The sequence below is a fragment of the Erithacus rubecula genome (assembly GCF_903797595.1).
Source record: "Erithacus rubecula genome assembly, chromosome: 4".
NCBI lineage: Eukaryota > Metazoa > Chordata > Aves > Passeriformes > Muscicapidae > Erithacus > Erithacus rubecula.
The window spans coordinates 10,721,444-10,746,097 of NC_136686.1; the positions used below are offsets into that span (position 1 = coordinate 10,721,444).

The 24,654-nt window shown below is 39.0% G+C and overlaps 1 long non-coding RNA gene across 1 annotated transcript in view; it reads right to left on the reverse strand.

Annotated features, from left to right (window-relative positions):
* Positions 1 to 14,485, reverse strand: part of LOC306801738 — a 72,184-nt gene extending 57,699 nt beyond the window's left edge. The window contains exon 1 of the long non-coding RNA XR_013774179.1: positions 14,138 to 14,485. This is a non-coding gene — a long non-coding RNA (uncharacterized lncRNA). The remainder of the gene's footprint in view (positions 1 to 14,137) is intronic.
* Between the last annotated feature and the right edge of the window lie 10,169 nt (positions 14,486 to 24,654).

Here is a 24,654-nt window from a genome sequence, read left to right on the forward strand (position 1 = left end):
TTTTCCAAGGAACTGTGCTATGAGATCACTTTGAAACAGCTGAGGCAAAATGGCACAGCAAACTGAGCTAGGGAAAAGACAGTTCTCCCAGCAGGATTAGGAGGAGCATAGCACAATCCACAGTGGGGGGCAAAAGGGGGAAAAAATCCAACTTCTGAATTACGTTTCACAGCTGTGGCATTTCAGGTTGCCCCATTCAGAGAAGAAAATTCACTAGGTACAGTAAATTTAAATACAAAACAGATGGCCTCTGCACAAACTTCTGCTGAGCCTGGAAACAGGAAAAGGCAACACAAAACAAAACCCCTCAGAAACTTCACACCTCATGCAGACAATCAGGAAAATAGACCCAGAAAGAATTAAGCCATTGGCTGCTACAGATATTCTTTACCAAATCCCTGCAATTTTAAAATTATGAATGATAGCTTGCCTATTTGAATGCTCCAATAAACAAGTACTTTCATGAGAGATGTATCTTGCTTATTGCCACAGCAAAAACTGTATGATATTACTAAAGCAAACACCAACACAGCATTTTGGACTAATGCGGGCTCCTAAAAGAAAAAAAAAAAAAAAAAAAAAAAGAAAAAAAAAAAAAAAAAAAAAAAAAAGGAAAAAAAAACACAGTGGAAGATAACAATATAGCTGCTACAAATATATACATTAGGATGCCTATGTTTCTAGTGGAAAAATTAGGTTTTTGATTATGGATGGCCTGGACAGAAAGCTCAACTTCATCTGAATCTCTATATCTCTTGCGAAAATTCAATTTCCAGTCCATTTTTTATCCATTCTACACAGAATGTCCAGCTTGCTGGCTGGTTGAAGGAACTTGTAGGGGTGTATTTGGAAAATGCACTAAGCAGCACAATTTCCAACTGGTCCAGCATCTCTCTCTGCCCCCCAGTCTGGCTGGGTGCTGTGACACCTGGACACCCCTTGGGCTCAGTGCTGCACTGATCAACCTGCACTGATCTGAGGCTATTCCCAACTGGCTTGCATCCATTTGTCTCCAAGGCTGACCCCTTGCACAAAAGAGAGCACATAAGAGCAGTTTAAATTTTCAAGCACTTTCTGTGCGAAATTTTTTTTTAGATTGTCAATTTACATTCCAAACTTCACTCAAAACTGAACTCCGCTTTACCCCACAGCTAAAAAAGTCAGTCTGCAGTTGTAGCCTGAAATCATACACCAGAAACAACAACCATTTGTACAATAAAATCAGTGTGACTCCTCAGGACACTACAAACCCACAGCAGATGCACTGGGGTATTTTGGAGGGAGTGGAACAATATTGTTGAAATATGCTCCAAGGACATCAATATCATTTGGGTCTGTAAGTGCAAACGATGATTACATCCAAAGAACCTGGAGATGGGCATTCAAAGTCAGGGCTGTTCGTAGTACGGGTTTGGTGTTGACTGCAGGTGAGCTGGGTGACAGTGTTTGCTTTAGGCTTTATTTTCAGATTCTTTTTCTTTGTTTTGCTGGTTCCTTATGTATGTACAAACTCAAGTGGGAAAGACAGCACATTGGAATTTGTCCACTGCTTCTGCAGTGACGTCGGGTGGATGGGCTCATCTCAATTCCAGGAGCATCAAAGTACAAAGGGAGTTGATTTTAGAGCTGAATAATTTTCAGTCTAACAGGACTCACTCAGCATTAACAGAGATCCTGTGTGTGTTTATTTACTGGTACCATGTTCTCTGTTAATGACCCAAGAAGCAAAAAGCCCATCCCCACATGCTCTTTATCAGCCTCAGGAACACACTGTTCCAACAACAGCGGAATGGTTAAGTGGCCTAGTCGGCCTAAAACCAAGAAAGAGAGCTAAGACCAGAGGAACGGGAACCAAGCCAATTGTCTAGACAGCAGGCAAAAAAACATGCTGGCTAAATTTAATCAGCTGCCTCCTTTACTTTGTAAAGTGAATGGGCAGATTAGAGACAGGGTGACACATAATTTGTGATTGAAATTGCTTGTTTAATCATAATTTTAAAAGAGATGAACTTATCCCAGTTCCATATCCATCATTCTTATATGTGCACATAAACCAAGAGCCATCTTCACAATTAACAGCAGCTGGTGAAAGCCTCCAGCTTCAGCAGTGGCTCTGCACTCTCTGTATCTTTACAGCCTCTTTCGCTCATCCCCTCACTTGCCTTTACAAGAGAAAAAGAAGCCCTTTTTCAAGCCACCATAAGTTTTCTGCTCTTCACAGAGGGTCTTTCAAGATTGAGACTGTCAGCTTCTTTCTTGAGAAGGGGTAAAGTTGGCAAAGGACAAATAACATGATTTATAACATCTACTGACTAGAACCCATTGCCCAGACTGTGGTACAGAACCAGCTGGCAGGATAGTAAACAATAGTTCTTATTAGAAATCTGCTATTTAAACCCAGTAACTATATCCAAAATTTGATCCAAAGCCCTTAAGAGGAAACATAGTGAAATGCTAAAGCGTTAGGGGAGGTGGGGGACAGGCATGGGGAGAAATCTTCCTTTAGTGGCATAGAAATCTCTAAGTCTTAACACCCAATTTAACCTTGCTCCGAAATTAAGGGTGGAATTTGTGGTTACAGACCTCATGCAGTACATCACCACTGGGATAGAAAATAGAAAAAAAAAAGAACATTAGAAACATTCACAACTTAAACAGAAAACTATCAATCCCAAAATGGTGTTAATGTAATTTCTTAAGTTGCACTTCTCACCACCATTCTGTCTTAAATGACTGAGATTTGAGAAAAAGCAAAATGAGTTAGTAAGATTATCTCCAGTCATTTTTAATCAGTAACACAGTCACTGAAAATCCAGGTGGAAATTTTAATGAACATCTGAATATTAACCAATACTGGTGCTTAAAGTTTCTGCTCCTTACATACTTTGATTACATTGCTTATGGCACCAAAAATAACTTTCAAGCAATTGTATACAGAATTGACAAAGTGTTGGTTAAATCTAATTTTAAAAGTATCAAATTAAATATTTAATGCTGAAATAGTCAACCTTGTGAAAGTAGTAACTCTCTTTGATTTGGGTTTTGGTTTTTTTTTAAAGAAAAGGTCGAATTACTTTATATTACTTTCTCAGCTTGAAGTAAAATAATGTATTATGACCCTTTTTAAAAACAGAATGGTTTCAATGAACATCCAGTATGAGGATACTGTAAAAAGTTAAAAGCTTTATAGTTCTTTTAATCTAAAACAAAATCACTAAAATATATTTAGAATAAATGTAAAATATATTTAGACTAAAAAGAGTACTCCCATGGATATGCTGGGCAGTGCTTTCTGAGACACTCCAGTGAGTTCCAGCAAGCTTATTCATTTCAACAGCAATAGTTAAAATGCAGAATATACACAGAAAACATATTCAAAGTTCATAATCACAACCACTGATGTTAAAAATCCTATCTCCTGCACTTAGACTCAGAGAACATATACACACCATAAAATTCACACTGCAGTTTAAATAACCCCTATTTCACATGATGTCAGAAGTGACAGACCAAGTTATTTATAAGCTTTTGATCATGTCTGTAAAAAACCTAACAAACTCCAAAAAATTGCATCTGATTTGCAGATAATCATGATCAAAGAGATTATATTTAAGTGAATGGCTATGATCACAGCAGGTTCCCATAATCACCTCACAGTATAAAATACTGAAAAATAAACACTTTCCTGCTCACCAAAGGAAAGCATGGATATAATTTATTAAGTCAACAAATTACCTCTTAAAAACGTCTGCTAACACATAACTACAATATGCCCATAACAACAAACACATATATCTCTTCTTTATAGATACACAGAAACACCCACAATTTAATTTTTTTTAACAGGTGCAACTATTTAAAGATGAAAAAAACCTGAGAAGAATCAGCAAGTGAACCTATATGGAATCAATAAACTACTACTGGATCCACCTACAAAATACAACACTGCAGATTATTTTCAGTCAATCTGCAAGCTTTCTAATATCTTCCATATCAGGGTTGCTTGGGGTTCCATGCATTTGCATAAAAGCACACCAGCACACCGCAGAACAGCACTAGAGGCAAGACATGCTTAGTGTAAAAAAATTTAAAAATTAAAATCCTATATTTGCACGATCACAGGCAAGATCATGTTCCTCAGTGCCCTGCAGTGCTGCAGTGACTGTCACCCCTCAAAACAGACAATGGTGGGTAAACCAAACCACTACAGGGCACCAATTTCAGTCCATAATCAAAGCATATAGGATCTAAAATACAGCCCTCAAAGAGTACAGATTTCAGCCTTTCTTTACTGCCTTAGATATACAGAGAAACAGGCAGAAGGCACATGCTGTGAGCCCTGAAACTGTGAAACACGATGATGATGGAAGACAAAATTCGTATGCTCATGAGAGAACAAACACCTATGCTAGCAACCTTCTGATATCCATAAATGCATGCAATGGAACAGATATTAAAAAAATAAGGAAGAAGATACAAAGCAATACAAAGTGACCTGGTTTTAGCAAACTGGTATGTATTTGATTCCAGAGTTAAAAGTTAAATGAACAGACACATTCTGGCAGAAGGCCAGCTTCCAACAGAACACAAACCTCGTAAGATTTGAGTTCTGGTTTTGATTTCAAACCCATGAACTTTAAGTGGATTTGAAGTCATGCAAAACATGCTCACCCATTGCTATTCATAACAGGAAAGAGAGACAAACAAGCTCTTCTTGGGGCACAGATCACCCTGTGGCTCCCCAACCTGAAGCTGGCGGAGCAGAGCCCGTGCACCCGCTTGGAGGCAGCACAAAGGAGTGACCCGCAGCTGGCAGTGCCCCTCCTGGGACTGCTGAGCGACCCAAAAGCTCTCTTTTGTCTGGGCTTTGCTGCTGTTGTTGTTGCTAGGTTTACAAGAAAAGGTTTCTATTCAAGGAAGTAAAGCAGGGGGGACTGGGGAACCTCCTGCAGCATTTCAATGGCCTGGCCAGAGCTGTCCCCAAGCACAGCAGTGAAGTTACAGTGCCCACAGGTTGAAAAAACAGGAGGAAAAACCTCCAGAGATCAGTAGAGGTAACCATGTGTAACTGGGAAAGGAAAACAGCATTCGAGGCACACTGACACTTCTTTTTCACACTTGCAGAGAAGCTACTGTGTCTGCAATCTCACTTGCTTTTTCCAGTCTCAGGCATACAGTACAAACTTTTAACTTTTTTTTTTTTTAATTATTATATGTAAAATTCCATTTATGTTTGGAAGTCTGGAACAAGCTTCAAAACTGAATGGTAAGCACCCCACTATCTCTGACTCTGACACCTGTGCAACAACTGCACCATTTTTCTCTTCAATAACTCACCCTTCACCTGAAAGGGCATATTCCAATTCTGTCCTAAGAGAATGTATTACCACCATGCTTGACTTGGAATTAACCGTGATAAGGAGACAGGAAGAAGATCCTGCTGCAATTGGAACATGCTACAACCCAATGTTCTGTGTCATCCATACCTGGTCTCTTGGTATTGGTCTCTAGAATACTTAGGAGGTTTAGGTTGGTTATCAGGAAAACGTTCTTCCCCCAGAGGGTGCTGGGCACTGAACAGGCTCCCCAGGGGATGGTCACAGCCCCAAGGCTGCCAGAGCTCCAGGAGAGTTTGGACAATGCTCTCCGGGATGCACAGGGTGAGATTGAGGGGTGTGTGTGCAGGGCCAAGAGTTGAACTCAATGATCCTGGCAGGTCCCTCAGAATTCCATGAACACTGCACCCTCTCTGGAATAGCCAGTGTTCCAAAAGAGTAAAGCAATGGTGCAGACTGGTTACTGCTGTCAGCAGAGAATACCAGAACTGTTAATGACAAAGAGGAGCAAGAAACTCATTCTTCAGCTTTTTCTCCTTTCCAGCAAGTTCAGTCAGAGCAAATTCTTTGGCAAAAAAAGATAACAAAAAGATCCAAGAAATCAAACATAAATCTGGTAATCTGTCAAGAAGGGAAGAGCAGAGGGAAGAGAACTGGCAGGGTTTACTATTAAGCACACTTTGTGTTATCCAACAGATCCAAGAGTAACATACAGCAACTGGACTCTGTACAAGAAATCTATTATACTGCCTGCTTTCAACTTAAGGATATTGCTGATTTCAGAAATATCAGAATGCCTAATTCTGGATGCCCCAGGAATAAACAAGAATAAATTTGTATTCTACTATGCTTGAGACAGACCTAGTCAAAATATTTCCAGGAATGCTGTTCGTTAGCAATGAAGCAGGTTTTCAATAAAGCCCTTTCTTCTCTTTTGGTGAAAAGTATCTGCTTTTGGATGCTTTCCTGAGATTCTTAGCAATCCAGCTAAGAAACTGGGACCCTGAAGCAAGTAAGCTTATTTTTACAATGAAAACCTGAAGTTTTCAGTTTTTAATTTTAAAGCTGCAATTCTCTTTGGTGGGAAACTTTTTGTGTGAGACCTCTTTTGTCAGGCGTTTCCATGCAGGGAATCCCTTTAGATTCCACAATTCTGGTACATTTTAGATTTCAGAGGACTGAACCATTCTTTTTTGCAGTTTTAGTTTTCCTTTAAGTAGAACTCGAAGGAAAATACTGATCACATGAGATCACAGTCGATCCTGACCTTGATCAGAGCTAGGGATCCTTAAGACTTGTGGACCTGCAGCACTAGCCCCTGACCTTTCTGTTTGAATAGATTATACTAAAATAATATTAATTTTTAAAAAGTTAATACGGTTTAAATTAAGGACTTCTAGCCTGAAAAGCTTCTTTGTGTAATTTTTAAAAGCCTACTTTTCACTATTTCATCAGGGAACAAGTGCTCCCAGAGAGAAACCACAGGACCAATCTATAATCAGGACTACGTGTTAATGGCAAAAGTGATAAATCACTGAAAAAAACCTGTCTCATAATTGAAGCCCTCCACAAACACTTTCATAACAAAATTAGTAAAATAACTTAGAAACAAGCAAATTGCTTTAGACTTGATAAAGAAAATCAGTACCTAGGAAATCTACATGCAAAGAATTTATTTTCTTTTAAACTTTTAACATAAATACAGCAAGATTCAAGGTAAATATGAAGCAGGCCATGTTAAATTCAACAACAAAGTTTTTAAAGCAATGGGTATCTATTTTTTTACATTTTTAATGAAATAAGCTGTCTTTAAATGTTAAAGAACCTGGATAATTACAAATATTTAGATTCAAATTCTCCCATGGAGAATGCTTTCAAGACACTGATCAATAGATTCCTAAGATTAAGCTAAGAACTACATTAATAATATGCACTTTCTATCTGTTACACATAATTTCTCTTTATACACAGAGAGTGTAAAGATTTTTCTTTTTCTCTCTTCCTTCCCCAAACTTACAAATCAGCAAGTCTGGTCACAGTAACAAGTGCAGAACAGTGACTGAACCTGTGCAATGTGCCTGATATTTGGATTATAACATTAATTCTGCTAGTTAGCCACAGCAGTGCAGTCTTTTAAGAAACTTTTGATATTGAGTCAATAGTTTTGTGCTATTATATGTAGTCACAATGCCTTGATTGGATTCCTTTTAAGACTGCAATCTTGTTCTGCGAGACAGCACTGATTAATTTCAAAAGAATTCATACAATCAGGTCTGCTTGGCTGTGCTACAGAAACCAGAACCTAGAGGGCCAGTGAGTAGTACCTATTCAGGGCAATATGCGTTATGTATAATTAAAAATGGATAACCACACTGGCTCCATAGTCAGGAAACTTTTCCAAATGCCTTTTCTGTCCCACAAAACCCATCTGTGGTTTTCCAAATTTGCAGTTGAATACTAACGGGGATGCATGAGCAACTCACTTCTAGTGGAAGAAAAAGAATTAAGCATCTTTTTGACTCCATATCTACTAATGAAGATGAATGCCATCCTGCACAGCAGAAGATTCCTTAAGGCATCAGTTCTGCATCATATAACAGGTATACAACTAAAACTGTGCAGAAACTGGAGAATTAGAAGACTAGGTAGTAACTCTGTTTCATACCTCATAAAAATAACAAATGTTCTAGCAAAACCTACAAAGACCTAATATCTTCCCCTAGGTAAAAACCCAAGTTTTTCAGTCTTCTCAACTTCTAGCATTTCACATACAGCACTAATCTTATGGGAATAATAAAAAAAAAATTAAATTTGAACAATACAGAGGTCAAATGAGAAACCAATTCATTCAGTTTTATAACTGATGGTCATTCCAATTGGAAAAATAGCCATATGATTTTCCCCTCGTTTATTTTAGGAGAAGTACAATACATTGCAAACATCATTCCTGGAGAAGCAAAAAATTAGGACTGACATACAAGTATTTCATAGGAAAAGAGCTGAATGCAGGGGAATGTCCAGCGCACAGCTCAGAAGGCAAAGCCATTAAATGCAGCTTACAAGAATCATGTGTCTGGAATTAAAAGTATAGCATTTCAGCATGTTTTTCACTAAAGAGAAAAAAAAGAAATCTCAACTCTCCCTCACTTTTCCAGACATTGAAAAAACACACCATAGAAGATGCTGAGAAACACTACAGTTAGAATTGCAATGTGTGCAGTTTGTAATGAAAGCCTGTGAAATGTTTATTAGTGGCCACTCAAAGTGTCCCACATTTTACTGCCTTTGTCCTTCACACTTCACTATTAAATGGAAGTGGACAAACAAGTTTACATGTAGCCATTATTCCATACAGCTACAGTGCATGTTTTGATGCAGCATTTGGTGCCCAGCACATGCTCCTCAAAGACATTCTTGCCAACTCCAGGAACTTTTGCGTATCTTTAACTGTTGATAGAATAAATAAAAATTATTAGTAATTATTAATAATGTGGGTAGAGACCAGTTAGAGCAAACACACTTTTAACTTTTCTTACGTGCCAGCAAAATAAGTAACAGTGCCATCTGCTACTTCAGCCTCTTAAAGTTGTTTTAACACTTCTGAAAGGTTACAGAATGAGAGCAAATTCAAAGAAGCCGTATTTTGGTATTCATAGTGTATTCCTAAGAAGGCAACACACCCTCAGCTTCTATATCCATTTCAACACTTCAACACTTCTGTGGTTCCAATGCAAAAAAGGGGAATGGAGTAGCTGTACCTACTTTATCTCTCTTCATATGCTTCTCCCCATTATCACCAGAAGGGTATAGATAACTCAATTTCTATCCAAACTATGCAAGCAGAGGGCAGCCTTCACTCTTGGCACAGTACTCAAATATGATGTTTTTATAACTTCCATAAGCTGTCTCACTTCTCCAAAGTGAAGAATGTTATACAAACAAGACAACTGAGAGCTGGATTACAGCAGAACATTATCAGTATACATTTTATAGCAATCGTTCATTGTCAGGTATGACATTTTTATTGAAAGGATTTTTTAAAGTTTAATTTAAGGGTACTACAGCAAATGAGTCAAAACAATGAAACTGGAGTCAACTTGTGCTGAGAACGATGGGGCAAAGATGGTGGAGCCATGATATACAATGAAAGCAACTACTTTAAACCTATCAGAGTCATAATTCCAAAAAGTTATGAATATTTTTTCATGTCTTAATCCTGAAATGTGGAACATCTTTTGTGTACTGTGTGGAACCAAGCAGTGTTTGTTGTTTGCATCTGCATGTAGGGGGGCTGAGCTAATAGTGATGCAATACCATGGCCACACATAGACTCCAGATTGCAAACTTGTGCAGCCAAGGCTTGCTTGCTGAACTAGCTCCTGAAAAGTGTCAATACATCCATATTTACATTCCACTTTCAGGATAATTTTGTTGTTGCACAAGAAAACCAGTGATAAATTAACAAATGACAGGACTTAGGCTTAAATATACATTAAAATACCATTCACAATCAAAATATTGCAAAAGGAGTATACTGAGTCTTCATAATGGTAAGACTCAGCAAACTATGTCTCTCTTTTAAAATGCCTTACTGAAAACATTTAAGCTCGTCAAGACAATTTTGATTCAACCAGGCTGCAGCAGCCACACAGAAGTTGTGTTTGCAAAGTACAAGCGTGGGGGCATTCAGTAAAGTCAAACCCAAACCAAACTAGAGCAAAACTGACAGTGAGGTCAGTCAGTAAGCAGGGAACTCCAAATGGCTGTGGCCAAGAGCACGCTTGACCATACCCTATGTCACAAAGGTAAGCTCCACTGGAGAGCCTTCCTTCCTCCACTATGGAGAATGTTTAGTGGAAACTCCGTGGATTTTAAAAGAAAACTTTTACATTTGCACCAATACACAAGCTGGTATCCAGCTAAATTCTGAACAAAGGTACCAACAAGTACTGCACAGAAAAATCAACACTTGCCTGATTTTCCCTCATTTATTAGAGGAAGCAAAGCAAAGACAGACACTTTCTTTAGAACCAAAGGGATGCATGTGACTAATAAACAGACCAGCAAAACAGCAGCTGGATCTCTGATCACATTCCATTGTCTCAACCTGCTCCAAACCCATGTTCATGTCACAGGCATGCAGGTCCAGGTGGCACTGACAGGAGGCAGACTGCTGCTGTGCTTCGCTCACACACAGCACTTGGTGACTTCCTTTTAGTTACAAGTCAACCAATATTCTATAGAGACCGCTTTTTTTCTCTTAAGTTCCTCTGTATTATGTTAAAATAACAGCAAATATTAAGGAATAAAAAGAGAAGCAACTATGTGAGCTGTTCGCATTTTGAAATTTAATTTTTAAGACATAAGTTTCCCTCTTCCCTTGTCACTTTAAAGTATCTTGGACAAAAATTTAAGGTTTATTTTACTAGAAGTATTAGCAGACTAGAATAAAAGAATCCTCCAATCTTGCTCAGCTGCACACAGTTTCTCCCTACCCTAGCAGAAATAACTTATGCTAGTAGCAATACACTTAATCTAATTTCAGCCAAATAAATGGACTTGTGAATCGGTTGTTTGATGAAAAACAAAATATTATTTGGTAGAATTATAGGAACAAGCCACAATGGAGGTTCTGGTAATGCTGTTATCTGACAACAAGTGACTTTTTCTAAAAAAATAAGGACACAAACCAATCACTGTTTCTCTTACCTGAGCTGCACCTCTCAATGAACTAACAGGAAGATTCAAAGGGTGGGAGTCATAAACAGGTAGGAAAAAACTTAATTAAAATATTAGGCTATTAAAAAAAAACAAGAAAAACAATAAAACCAAATGGCCCTGATTTACAGCTGGAAGCAGCTCATTTCCTCCAGGGGAGTCAGCAGCAGCTGTAATTACCTGCTGCATGGATTTAAGCTGGCTGGGGAACTACCACTCCCTTCAGCTTCTAGCAGCACTCTGCTGCTCCTGGCCAATGCACAGAGTGTTTACACCTACAGCTGATCACTGCAGCTGATTTTCATACCTTTTCCACCCAGCACCCTGAGGAACTTAGCTACTTAGCAATTAAAGTAGTACAGAATAAACTTTTAATTTAGGAAGTGCATAAAAAGAGAAGGATAAGCTCAACCAGTGCTCACATTTGCAGGAAGTCTGAGAAACACTCATCTACCCTATCCACTACTTCATCTGTGTTAATTCAGACAATTTGATTGGCCTGACACTAGGGCCGGGATATTTTCAAAGTTTATTAAAAAACTTTCCTACCTAGACATTACAGAGGCATAAAATAAGTCAGGGCCAGAAATCACATAATATTCATTCAAACACTAAATTCAAACCTAGTTACAGAAGACTTAAGCTTCAAACTGCTTTACTTTGCTCTGCCCTGATCAAGGGAAAACATCATGTCTCTCTCCTCCAGCCACTGCTGTTTCCAAGTAAACATCCAAATCCCAAAGGTGGCATAACACAGCCATACAGTAGGTTCATGGGGCACTCCTGGAAGATTTCCCTAAGGCACACAGGTCACAGGATTAGAAAAACCATTAAGCATTTGAAAATGTCCTCTCCACCCATGCTAAAATCTGGTTTAGTATATTGAAATGGAAAAAAGGTTCTGGCTGGCTGTGCCAGGTTTCCCGTGCAGAGTTGTACGTTTTCAGATGTCTGGTTATGTAATGGGGAATCCTTCCCTTTGGTAAATGATAATATCCCCACCTTAACAGAATAACAGTATATGCAGCAGTAAGCCCCTTCTCAGGCAGTGGGCAGTTTATGCTGTCTAGTTACACTCTAGGTCTTTTTTTTAATACTGTGCGTTTGTCAAGGTTTCTTTCACTCTATACAGAGGCAGATTCTTCTTTGCCTCTGCCCACTCTAATTTCCTTCTTTGAGACTCGCATTTACTTTGTAAAAAACTTTAAATATGTATTTCTGATGCAGAATATGAAGTTAACTATACTCTCTTATTAGCCTGTATTTTATCCCCCACCTCTTCTGAAAGCAATTTTCTCCCAATCCCATCCTTACCGTGCATTCTTGCAAAAAGAAAAAAAACAAAAAAATCAACAACAACAACAACAAGTACAAAAACAGAAACAAACAAAAAAACAAAAAAAAAATCAGAAAAAGAAAACCAAAAACAAAACAAAACAATCCAAACAAAACAAACTCCCCCCCACACCCCTTTTTTTTCAGGGAATCTCTTAACCATGTAGTGGGCAAAGGTATATAGCATACCCTGTGTATATGGATTTTTGTTTTTTCTATGAACAAAGAAACATAGCATCAGTCTGATGATTTCCACTTCTTCTGTGAACTTTACATTCCTTATACACTGGACACCAGAGCATTTAAAAGTAAGCATCAGCTATGATCATGAAAATTGTGAAAGTCTAGTCAAAAGCATAATGACCATGCAAGTTTATTTTTAAAAGCCACCATCTATTTTGAAGTCATTTAATTTTACAATGTTATCTATTGCTTTTGGAAAGTATATATAATGTATTTTGAAATGTAGGTTTCAAAACAGGCAGCCCTGCTCTCCAAGCTGCCATGGGAGAAGGAGGCACGACCTTTTAAAGTCATTTTGTAAAAAAAATCCTACATGGAGACAAGATTTCATTTAACTACCTCCCCACAAGTAGAGGGTCAGCATTCACACTGTCCTGTGCTGGGGGTTTTGTGAAAGGAGAGCTGAGGTGGGCTTTGCTGAAGCAGCTCCAGCAGAGCCAGTCAATTCAAATTAAAGTCTTTATAGACAGTATCATGCTTATATGTGACCAAGTTAAAGATTATGTACAAATTTAAATTAACTGAACTAGCAATGTTTGACCATGAGATTCAGAAAACATGTGCAAAGCAGCCTCAGCTTACTTCCAACTCACATTTAAGGCCTTTAAATATTTAGCACTATAGCCAAACCATTTTAAAGCTGTATGTACATGCCATATACATCACTACTACTACTGTAAATATGAACAGAGGTTCACCAGCACTCTACACAGGAATCAAATATCCAGAAGTTTATGAAGTTTTACAAACTACTAAGCTGCCTTAATTTCACATCCACTTCTCCATTACACGAGTAAATAAAGACTGGTCAAACAGAGGGATAGAAACCATAAAGTCCAATTCAGCAACAGGTGTCAGCAGGAGCCAGGGAGAGATCACTACTGAGCCCCAGTGAGTATCTTTTATTGTCAAACCTATTCTATGAGAGCAGACCAAAATCAGCCACCAAAAAGGAAGGTGAAATCCTAGTAAAGAAATTTAAAAAAAAAGGAAAGAAGAATTAATTATTCAAAAAGTAATCACTCCTACACTGCTGGCAGCTATACTTGAGAGAGTTACAAACATATTCGGATGTATTAATTCAAAGGGCTGCCTGAAGAGGGAGAGACTATGAAAAAAAGTGAAATACCACTGACAATTACTTCATCTCTTTGTTCCCTCTACTCCCTGTCCCAGCCAAGTTAAATCTCAGAAAGAAAGCCCTACTTCTGATCAACTTATAACCTTAACTTACTCACAAAGCAGCTAACTAGTACATCCAGAAGGAAAGAATGGATGCTGCCTGTCAACCTTATCCCTCCCTAATTCCACAGTAAAGGATGCTAACATACATCTATCCCATCAAATCTGGCTCAGTCACCCACACACCATCACAGCCAGCCCCTTCACGCTCCCAGCACCACCAGCAAAGCCTTCCTTCCCCACACACCTTCCCGGCACCTGGCGTCTTCCCGGGAGAGCGGCACACAGGCACAGAGCCCGAGCACGGGCTGGGCAAAACCCACCTGCCGCTGCGCTTTTCCGGGGTCCTGATCGAGGGGGCATTTTTGTGTTTGTGGTTTGGAGAAGGCTCTCCGAGATCCCTCCAGCCCGGCTCCGCCGACATCCCTCGCCTCAGGCGGCTGCAGCCGGACAGGGCGGCCCTTCCCCGCCTTGGCGGCCGCCTCACCCCCTGCCGCCGCCGGGGACCCGCCGGTCCGCCTGCGGATCCCCCAGGACACGGCGCTTCCCTCACGCCCGGCTCCGGACCCCCCTCACCGCTTTCCCCTTGGCAGCGCCGGCCGCCCAGGGGAGCGCCGAGGGCTCCGCGCCGTCCGGCCCGGAGGGCGGGCGCTTGTGCCCGGGCAGGGCTGAGCCCGACCCCGGCAGGCGGCAGCGAACGGCGCCGGGCACCTGCGGCCGCCTCGGGCGGGAGGGAGAGAGCGGCGGGCAGAGGCCGCCCGAGCGCGGGCAGCGGCTCCGCAGCGCGGCCTCGGGCAGCCAGCCGGGACGGGCAGAGTCACCGCCGCGCAGCACTCCTCCGCGAGGGTGCCATTTCATTTCATTTCATTTCATTTCATTTCATTTCATTTCATTTCATTTCATTTCATTTCATTTCATTTCATGATAGTTTGGGTGTTTTGCTTTGTGTTTTTTGTTTTGCTTTGTATCTTGCACGCTGAAGGGGCTACCGAAGCCTCTTTAATGTATTTCCTACTAAAGAAAGGCACTCGTCTGACTAACCCGTGTGTTTTTGCACAGCCTTATTCGCAGAGCGGTTCACCGTGCGCGGCCCTGGCTTCGGGCGCTGTGTCCTGCGGTACCGCTCCCGGACTCCCGGAATTTCCCGGATCCAGGTGCTCGCAGTGGCTCAGCGCGTCCCCCCTGGAACAGCCCCGGCCGGGACACGCGCTCCTTGCCCAGGTGCAGTGCAGCTGTTTGTTCCGCAGCCCTGACCCAATTTAGGGGGAAAAAACCCCAGGATTAAATAGGAAATACAAGAAACTACTTGACACCTCAGTTCTCAGTGCCTCATGTTAAAGGATTAAGGAAATTACTCAAAGCTCCATAAAGATGTCGAGTGATAGCGTTTTGCTGTGCATTTCAATCACCTTTTGCATTCAGTCCCAAGGAGATGAAACAATACACCTTGCATCTTCAATCCTACACATCTATCAATAATTTCCCCTCAAACTGTAAAAACGTGAGTTTTTGCAAATCTTTGGATTTGGAATGAAACCCAGATAGCAATTGTTAAAAGTAATTAAAAAAAAAAAAAAAAAAAAAAAAAAAAAAAAGGGGGTATTTTTCAAAATACCAATTTTGTGATCTAGGAGAAAAAAAGTATTAAAACAGCAATTGGGGATTTTTTAGAGATCTTTCACAAACATTGAACTTCTAAAGGAACTTACCTGAAAGTAAAGGAAAAACAAACTTTAAAAAAAGTCTGTGGAAGTTACATTTCATGAATTGGGGCCCAGTTGCAGATTGTCATCCTTATAACTCCCTGCAGTATTCCAAACCATTCTGGTTTGGGTGAAATGTAGCTTGTGCCTCCAGTAATTAAACTTCAGTCTCTGTTTTCAGTTAAATTACGTTATTTCCTACTTATTGTATTAAGTAAGTATTTAATTCAACTTCTCAGTAGCTATGTTGGAGTGGTCAAATGCTAGGAGTAAAACCCTTCCATGTACAGGGGAAATTTCATTCCCAATTAACAAGGCTAAAGTGTTCAAGTGGGTTTAGGTTATCTACATATGGGCAGAACTGTATAAGCAAAGCTTTCACTTCTGAAAAAATGAGGCAATTTTTGAATAGAAATATAATAGAAATATTATAGGCATCATAAATGTGTTGGAAATGTTTTGTGTTAAAGATACTAGTGTTTACTTTTAGCTGATTAGCTTGTGTTCATTAGGTGTAAAAATAAAAGTAAAAATTAGTCACCACTTACATATCAATATGAAAACCTATGATACTCAATTGTTACATTTTAGGACTCTCTTATCATGCCAAAGAAGAAGATTGAAAGCATTAGTGTCAAATAAGTATGATTTCCACACCACCTCTTTTTAACCAACCATGTTTGCTCTGCCACGTGTTGTGTAAAGGCCTGATCTTTTAAAGTCATGTTCATCGTCACTCTTAAAAGTGTCTTTTTTCATATACTCAGTTTGCCTCCACCTCTTTTTGCCTGTTGAAAATAGTATGTGTATAAGCCTCTGGATGGCTTTTCATGACTGGAGAAATGGGATATTAGGCATTTGCTTGAAGAAATTAATATGGTAAACAACAAAATTCTGCTAACACCCTTCCAATACTGAGATGCGATCTAATTTAGCAAGAATTGGCTGAAGCGTTAAAACTTGGCTTAGCTGAGTAATTGCTTACTTATACACAGATTGTGTAGTTGGAATTTCATAGTAAAATATTAAGCTGTGAGCACACATTCTTGCTAGTTTTTTATACCAGTTTTTACATGTTATCCATGCATTACATCAAATAGAAAACCATATGGTTAAAATGAAATTTCAGTCCTCTCATTTCGTCACTACTTTTTAAGGTTTCTTTAGTCTGGACCTTTTATGTGTTTATATCCCACATAAAGGATTTATTTGTGATTTTTTTTTAATGTAAGAATAAGTTCAGGATAGCTTTAGTTGAATCATGCACATGAGTGGTTTGCATTTTTATATCTCAAAGTTATATCAACAAACACAACATGTTTTCAACCTGTAGTAAGAAAGAAAATGCTACCTTAATTTAGCTAAGAATTTTTGGAGTTAAATGTAGCTTCCTAACCAATGCTGGAGTGTTCAGTTTCCCACCAAGAACTTATGTGACAGCATTACTTAAAAAATTAATTTAAAAAATTCATGACACTGACAGAAGCAAATCTTCCATTCTGAAACCATGTAAAAAAATTTAAACCAGCATACTTTTTCCTTATTTTTAATGAAGTTGCATACATGGCAGATACGCTGAGGAAAAAACCCCAAAATTGGAAAGCTAATGGAATCTTGACTATGGTATCAATTAAACTGGCAGGCTTGGACCAAATCAATATTGTTTCAGTTGTTTCCTAAGGCTGGAAAACCAGACTGTAACTGTTGTAACCAAGCTAGATAAGCATGAGCTATTGGCACTGCCTTCATTGTATTTATAAAATAGGAGCCAAGAGCAAAATTTTTGGAGGATCAACTGGAAATGATGACCATAGTGGAATTTTACAAGGAGAAACATAAGAATTATGTATTGTGTCATGCCAAAACTGTATTGCCATACCTAAAGAAAGCTTGCTATTGAAAAGCAGTAATTTAGGCAACGAGAATTACGTAGGTGAACATAGTAGGTTATAATAACTTTCCATTTTTTCCCTTCAAATTAAAACAAAAAATTCAGATACAAACAACAGATCTAAAGCTAAAACAGATAATGGCAATGAGATCTGACACCCCATGTCATACAGGATTAACTTCTCATCACAGACACATAGTTTTTGTTGATTAAAAGCAAATGTGTGGAAGCAGACATCAGCACCTCCCATTGCAATTAGGAGCTGGCAACCAGGGCATCATTTATTGCAGTTCTGGTCTATTTGCTGCTCATTTGTACTTTTTCTGACACCCCACTGCACAAGAGTCACTGACTGTAGGTGAGTAACTTAGTTTATACACAATTCAGGAATACTTGGAATGGAACAAGGAAACAGGTTCAGAGGGAACAGGAACTTGTTTACCTGGCTGCTCTTAGAAACACTAACTAGAAAGGTGCATATACCAAGGACTTAGACACCTGACAGCTGGCAGCAGGAAAGTCCCAAACTGGTTTTGAGTCCAGGCTGCAATGTTGTCTTTCAAAGAAAAAATAAAATGTCGTGGACCAAGCCAAGAGAAAAACAGGTTTTACCTTTTTAACTCCATCCTGCAAAAAAATTATTTTATCATATGTTCCTTTAAAATAAAAAAAGTTGCTCTCTGGCCACCAACTAGAATATAGAGTTCCCTCTCTGATCCCTAAACATCATGTTAAGAGGTCATTCTCAGTCTTGGGTTTTCTGTCTCTGCTCCAGACAGCCCCTGATTCCCTACATACCTGCCAGCATTTCCAAGGAAACTAGGCAAGCAGAATGCTGCAAATTCCTGAAGCAGCAATCAGGGCAAATTCTGCATATGCACTGAACTTGATCTGATGTCACCCAACACTGCAAAATGGCCTAGAAAATTCTTTGGGTTTCTGCCTCCTTTTTCCTGAGTTTCTGTCAATTTCTGGAGTAGTAACAGAATCCTCACCTACAATTTTTGGAAAGGTTCAGTTCCTAATCCCCAAAATTATCAAGCAGAACAGAATGCAGCCTATTTATACAATTTCTTAACTTTCCTCAGAGTTCCTGCAGTTATGTGTACACTTTGCTTCTCCCTTAGGGCCATTGGCAAGCTGAGCCAAGCAGGTGGATTTTTGTCACTCTGAAGAAAACCTATGGATACCAAGGGGCTCCAGCAGGCTGTGAAGGTCTTCATGACCAGGGTCACAGCTCCAGCCTGACTACCTAGATTTGCCCAGCACTGCTTTCATTCATCCTCACAGGCTTGCATCACTTTGAAATGCAAGTAACAGCAAATCTCCATCTGAGATCTTGAGAGCTTTATAATTAACCCTATTTTTTAATCCTTGGTCCAAGTTGGCAGTGTGGAAAATATATCAGTAAAGTCCACAATATATCAAGAGAAAAAATGAGAACTTAATTTTATTTTCTTAAAAGCCACCTACCATTGCAAATGAGTAAATAGTAACATTAAATAGAATTTACCATAAACTTGATCTCTACAAAAATTAGAAGCATCAGTGTTCTAGGCTGCTGCAGTCATCAACTTTTACATATCTGGCTTGACTCACAACAGTCAGTACTAAAGTGAGGATAATGGGATACACTTCAACATTCCACATGTTATGGGAGGGACTAGAATATTGTGATGTGCTATTTGGGAGTTCTGAGATTAAAAATACACCAAAAGCAACAGATTTTCTAACTGCTGCGTAAGTTAGAAAGAGCTGCATGATTTTCATCAGTCTGCTATGGAAACAAGGGGAGCCAGATTAAAACCAAGCACGAGTATGACTGAAATCATACAGACATTCTTCAGGTTTGTTTTTAATGCAAGAGGACAGTAATATAGTGACCATTGGCCAGTAGTTGTTCATCACACACATATTTCAATATCTTAATTGTTAATATAATACCTCACAGGTCCAACTAAAGTACAAGTTCCAGCTCTTGAGGAAAACACCAATGAACAGGAAAATGAGGAAATCACTGTTTAGAGAATCGAACATCAAATATATCAGATAGATTTAAAAGATTGAATGTTGCTTAAATTTTACATTAAAAACATGCATGTATAGGTATTAAAATGGCAGTTTGGCTTCTACACCATGACTTAAACCAGTCATCACAGGAGCTGTCAGCAGTATTTTTTATTTGCTAGAGCCCATTCTTCATCATGTGGCAAATGTTGGAGCAAATAATGTACTTTCAGGTTTTAAGTTGTCTCCACAAACAGGAACAATCTAAACACAGCCATATTTATTCAATTATTTAGCACTCCTCTTAACATTGTGGTATTTTAACGTGCCACAACAGTGTTATTCGCATGCAATAAGTTTAAAAACGTGGTATTCTTAACCTGGAAGTATTATTTTAAAGGCTGAACAACAAGGAGGGGACATGGAAAGAAAGGGCTGACTGTACTTTAATGATACAGCATCAATCAACATTACCCACCAAATTGTACCCTTCTTGGCCTGCTCACAAGGCTGAATCTTCTGCAAATGTAATCCAGGTACCTGTGGGAGAGATCCATAGTGAGAATGATGGAAAACACCAATTTAATAGGTTTTATTTAGTGCTATCATATTTCACTACTTTAGAAAACACAAGTGCTTTAAACAGGTGACTTTAGCAGGTAAGCACATTGTCAAAACTTGTTTCAAGAATGTATATTTTCTAATAATACAATACTCTATAGTAACCTACAATAGTAACTCAAACTGATATTATCTAGAAAATGTAAGACCTAATATAATTCAATTAAATAACAATCTGGCAATTTTTATGCAAATTACTTTACTCCATCCTGCACATTCCTTTATCTCTGGAGATTGTTCTCAATTTCCTTTTCTGTAGCTTTTCTAGCACTACACTGCATTTTGCTAATATCACCACTGAAGCTGAAGACAATATTTCAACTCTTAAGCCTACCAAAAAATTATAGATAGATTTATACTGGCTTTAGTCACACAGCTTTGCTTTCCAATGATTTTTCAAAGCACTTTCCCATAAAGACTAGAAAGTTCAGACAGGGCACCAGCATTTTTGGTCTATTCTGAATTTCATACTTGTTGTTGAGTCTATTAATAACCTTTGAACAAGAATGTTCATTAGAAGGAAGGCTAATATTGCATCCTAGGTTGCCAAACTCTTCCCATTTTAAGTCCCAGTTGCTTATAACTTTGCCAAACACTAAATGCTTGGGTTGAAATTTTCCATGCCATTTCTGTGTCTCAATCTGAGATGTGTTGGAAAAATTAATCTAAAATAAATAGAATGTTTTCCAAAAATGACTGTTGGAGAAAAACATTCTATTTTGCTGGGGTGGGGGATGGGGTGGGAAGGGAGAGAATGGGGAAAAATTCAAGAGATATTTTTACTGCAGAGCCCACTTGCTCTGATTCCCTGCCCTGAAATTGGCAGGAAGGGATAATTTTGTTTAGAATTACAATATTTTTTGCTTTCGCTGTGAAAATCAACTGAGTATGGACTACTTATAAGGCTTTGAAAAATTGCTGCCTATGTGAATTTACTGCAACATTGGATGAGAAAGAGCTGCCTGATGGGCTGAGATCAGTTCCATGCAATTCTGATATGTACAGTAGATGCCCAGGCCCAGAAGCTCCCCAGACAATCCTGGCAGGTGCTCCTGCAAGCCCTTGGCCCCCAGACACTCTCTTGTCTTGCTCTGTTACACTGAAAACACAAAATGTGAGGTGAAACCCATTATGTCGGTTCAGTGCAAGAAAGAAGCAGAAGAAGCCGGAGAAAGAGGTGGGATGGAATTGCTAAAAGAGTCATTAAATAACATTTCAAGTTGACATAAGGAGCAGAGAAACTGCAGGGGAAGGCAGTGGCACTTTGCAATTTGATGTGAGGTTGAATTCCTCTTACCCCAAATCTGGAGTGGAGTTCTAGCAGCAAATTCATTGGCAATTACATCCACACTGAGATTTCCTTCTCTGGCTTGGACATTCCTAGGATGAGTTTGTAAAAAGAAGACATGGTGTCTGTCTCCAGTACTTTAGTGACCTGCTGTTGCTGACACACTGGAGGAGGTTGATTAATTCAGGAATCAGAACAAGACCTAGCCCTGCAGCAGCAGCTGAAATGCCTACAGGGAAAGGGAGTCAATGGGAAGAGAAACCTGGATTAGACTGGTAGTGTTTGAGTTTGTAGGGACAAGGGAAGACTGCAATGCTCCAGAAACCCCACATAACACACACGTGGCATCTCCAACTTGGACGATTTCAAGAGGCAAGGCTGTCCTGCCATCAGTCTTTCAAATGCACAGGGATATTCATCTTCATAAGCCATGAGAGAAAAGATGGGCAGAATTGCCAGATTCGTGATGGGCGACAAACTTTGTGTCAGGGTCAGTCATGAAGCGTGCACAAAATCCCAGCTTACCTGAACTTGGTTTTTGAATTGTGTAAGTTGCAGTTGCTTCCTATTTTGGTGTTTTAGCTGGCTTTGCTCCCATATTCCACAAAGTCCTGGCACAGCCATTATGGTTTTTCAATCCCTTTTGTGCTTAGCAACCTCTTGTGTCTTCACAGGGGCAACATACAGTCAGAATCACTCTGACAGTCCAGAGCATTACTGTTCTCCTTCAAAGGCCTCTGGTGCAGATGGAAAGCCTTTGTTGTCTGTGTCATAGATATCTGGCTGCCATCACTGACGATATTCAGATGTCTAGGGAAGATGTCTAGGGTGCCGTGATAAAACAAAACTGTGAATGGAGAGAGGTAGTTTGTACGCCTTGAGTTCAGGGCAAAGCCACAGGGTTTACTTACTGTGGAGAAGTGATGGAAATTAGAGGATAAAGGACTATATCTGCTTCTGCTGTAGAAGTCCTGTGTGGTGCGAGGGAAAAGAGTCTTTTCCACAGTTAGACGCCTAACCATGTGATGCTTCTTTTTTGACTGGACATTCAAGATCATCATCTGAGGGAGAGCAGAGCTGTCACAGCTGGAGCCGCAGTAATTGGGATTTGCATCTTAGGCAAATAAAATGCAGTAATAAAGAGATGAGCTCTTGAAGCTGAGGAACCCTAAATTCAGCCTCTGACATTTGTGCATGTTTTTAGCCTCAGGTAATCTCTATGGAAGACAAGCAAGTTGTTTGGCAGACTAACCAGTTTAAGGAAGACTATGGAAAAGTGACTGTTGTAAAGGGGGGATACTTGTTGTTACCTGTGACTGTCATCCATTGCTACTTCTTTGGGTATGAGTGAATGAAAGCACCTTCAAAATCTATCTTCTCACAGTAACAGCATATATCACTAAAAACCCCAAACCCCCAACCATAAAACCCACACCAGAGTAATAAACTGAAGAAAGGAGAAAAAACATTTTACTACATATGCCATGAAATGCTGCCCCAAAAATAATTTGTCCTCACTTCCTTCAAAAGCTATCCTGCATTAAAAGAAAAGAGTGGAGTATTTTTCAGTTTGTGACAGCAATAACAGTGTTTCATATATCAGAGCATCTTTGAAAATCATCCATATTTTCCTTTGCATTATGGATAGATGCACCTATCTTTCCATCTGGAAGAACTGTCAGTGAATCATACAGGTTATTGCACTTCTGCTATAATCATTAGGAGTAGAATTAGATTTTTTCAATTGAACAAACACAATTCTTAGTCATGTCAATCTTGATGCTTAAAAGAAGAGCTAAGCATAAACTAGGCAACAATATTTAAAAGTGGTTTTCTTTCCTGCTCAACTAGCTCAAAATGAAAAATCTAATTTTTTTCTTTTAGTCCATGAAAGGTCTACACAATTTAAGCATTAAATATTCTTTGTTTTGCATATGAACAATTTGAAATAAATATTTTTAATTGACTTAACAAAATACACTGAAGTAGAGGAGAAAGGACTCAGTACAACTGAGCACTCTGTCCTGACTTAGATTCTTTCATACAAGGCCTTTGCTAGCCTGTGTAAAAGTTAGTTTTTGCTTAACTCTATAAGAGTTATAGGTTCATAAACTAAAAAATGCTTTAGTAATTTAGGATACATACAGGACCACAATATAAACAAATCCTTAGTTTAAAAATTAGGGGCTCTATGGTCAGGCACTTCAGTAATTCAATGCACTAGTGATTTATCAATGCAGAAGAATTCTCTCTGATGGCATAGCCAGAACCACTTGATGAAAGTTTCTGTTCCACAAAGGAAATGCTCAATCAGTCATCATGCCCGAGCTAACTTTGAGGCTAACTTCATTTCTTGAGTGTCTCAGGTAAGAGCTTGATCTCTCAAATTCATATTGCACAATTCTTTACGCTGATTTTGCTTGTTTAAAAATTAAGAAGGAAATTTGCAACTACAAAGCATATAAAATTTGTTAAATGCTTAAGGAACCTTAACATGGTTAAGTCTCTTTAATGAGGGAAGAAATCTTAACTATGCTAAGACACTGTAGATGCTTAAGTCTCCTTAGGGATTTAGAGTAGCCCAGCCATACTAAGGCACTAGGAGCTTAAAGAAACATTAATTGGTTAATAAGCCATAAATTCTTAACCAATCTTAAAAGAGTTAAGTGCTCTAATCCCAAATGCTTGATTCTTTTATCCAGTCCAAACAATCAATGAGATCAAATTGTGAGCCTCTGAAGTTCAGTATAACTTTCCTTTGTATTGCTGGACTGAAGTCGGCAACCAAAGTCTGAATCTATGCTCAATCAAACCTTTATGGCCAGGGACTTCAGCCTGCTCGGAATTCTGCCCTGTGGATAAATTTGTGCTAAGAGTTGAGTTCTAAACACTGGTTACCTGAATTGTTATGCAAACCTCTTTTCTCTTTTTTTTTTTTTTTTTTTTTTTTTTTTTTCTGCTGATATTTTATAGTAGTAAAAGTAGTTTACTGATCCTTGCTGGTTAAATACCATTAAGCTAAAAAGTCACTGGACTATTGTTTAAACAGGGCAGTGACTACAAACAGAAATCTCTGACTGTGGGGTCAGTAAGCCAAAGGGAATGTGAAGATTAAGACAATGTTTCAAGAAATTTTATAGAATTAAGTTAGCCAGACTAATTGAAAATGCTATGTCTCAGTTGTATGTGCATATTTATATATGTGTGTGTGTGTGTGTCTGTGTGTGTGTGCATGAAAAAATACGCATATTTATTAGAAAACAGTGACTTCCTTGCAATTGTAATAATTGTTTCAGGATGAAGGAAGCTTTTAAAATCACCTAATAAATT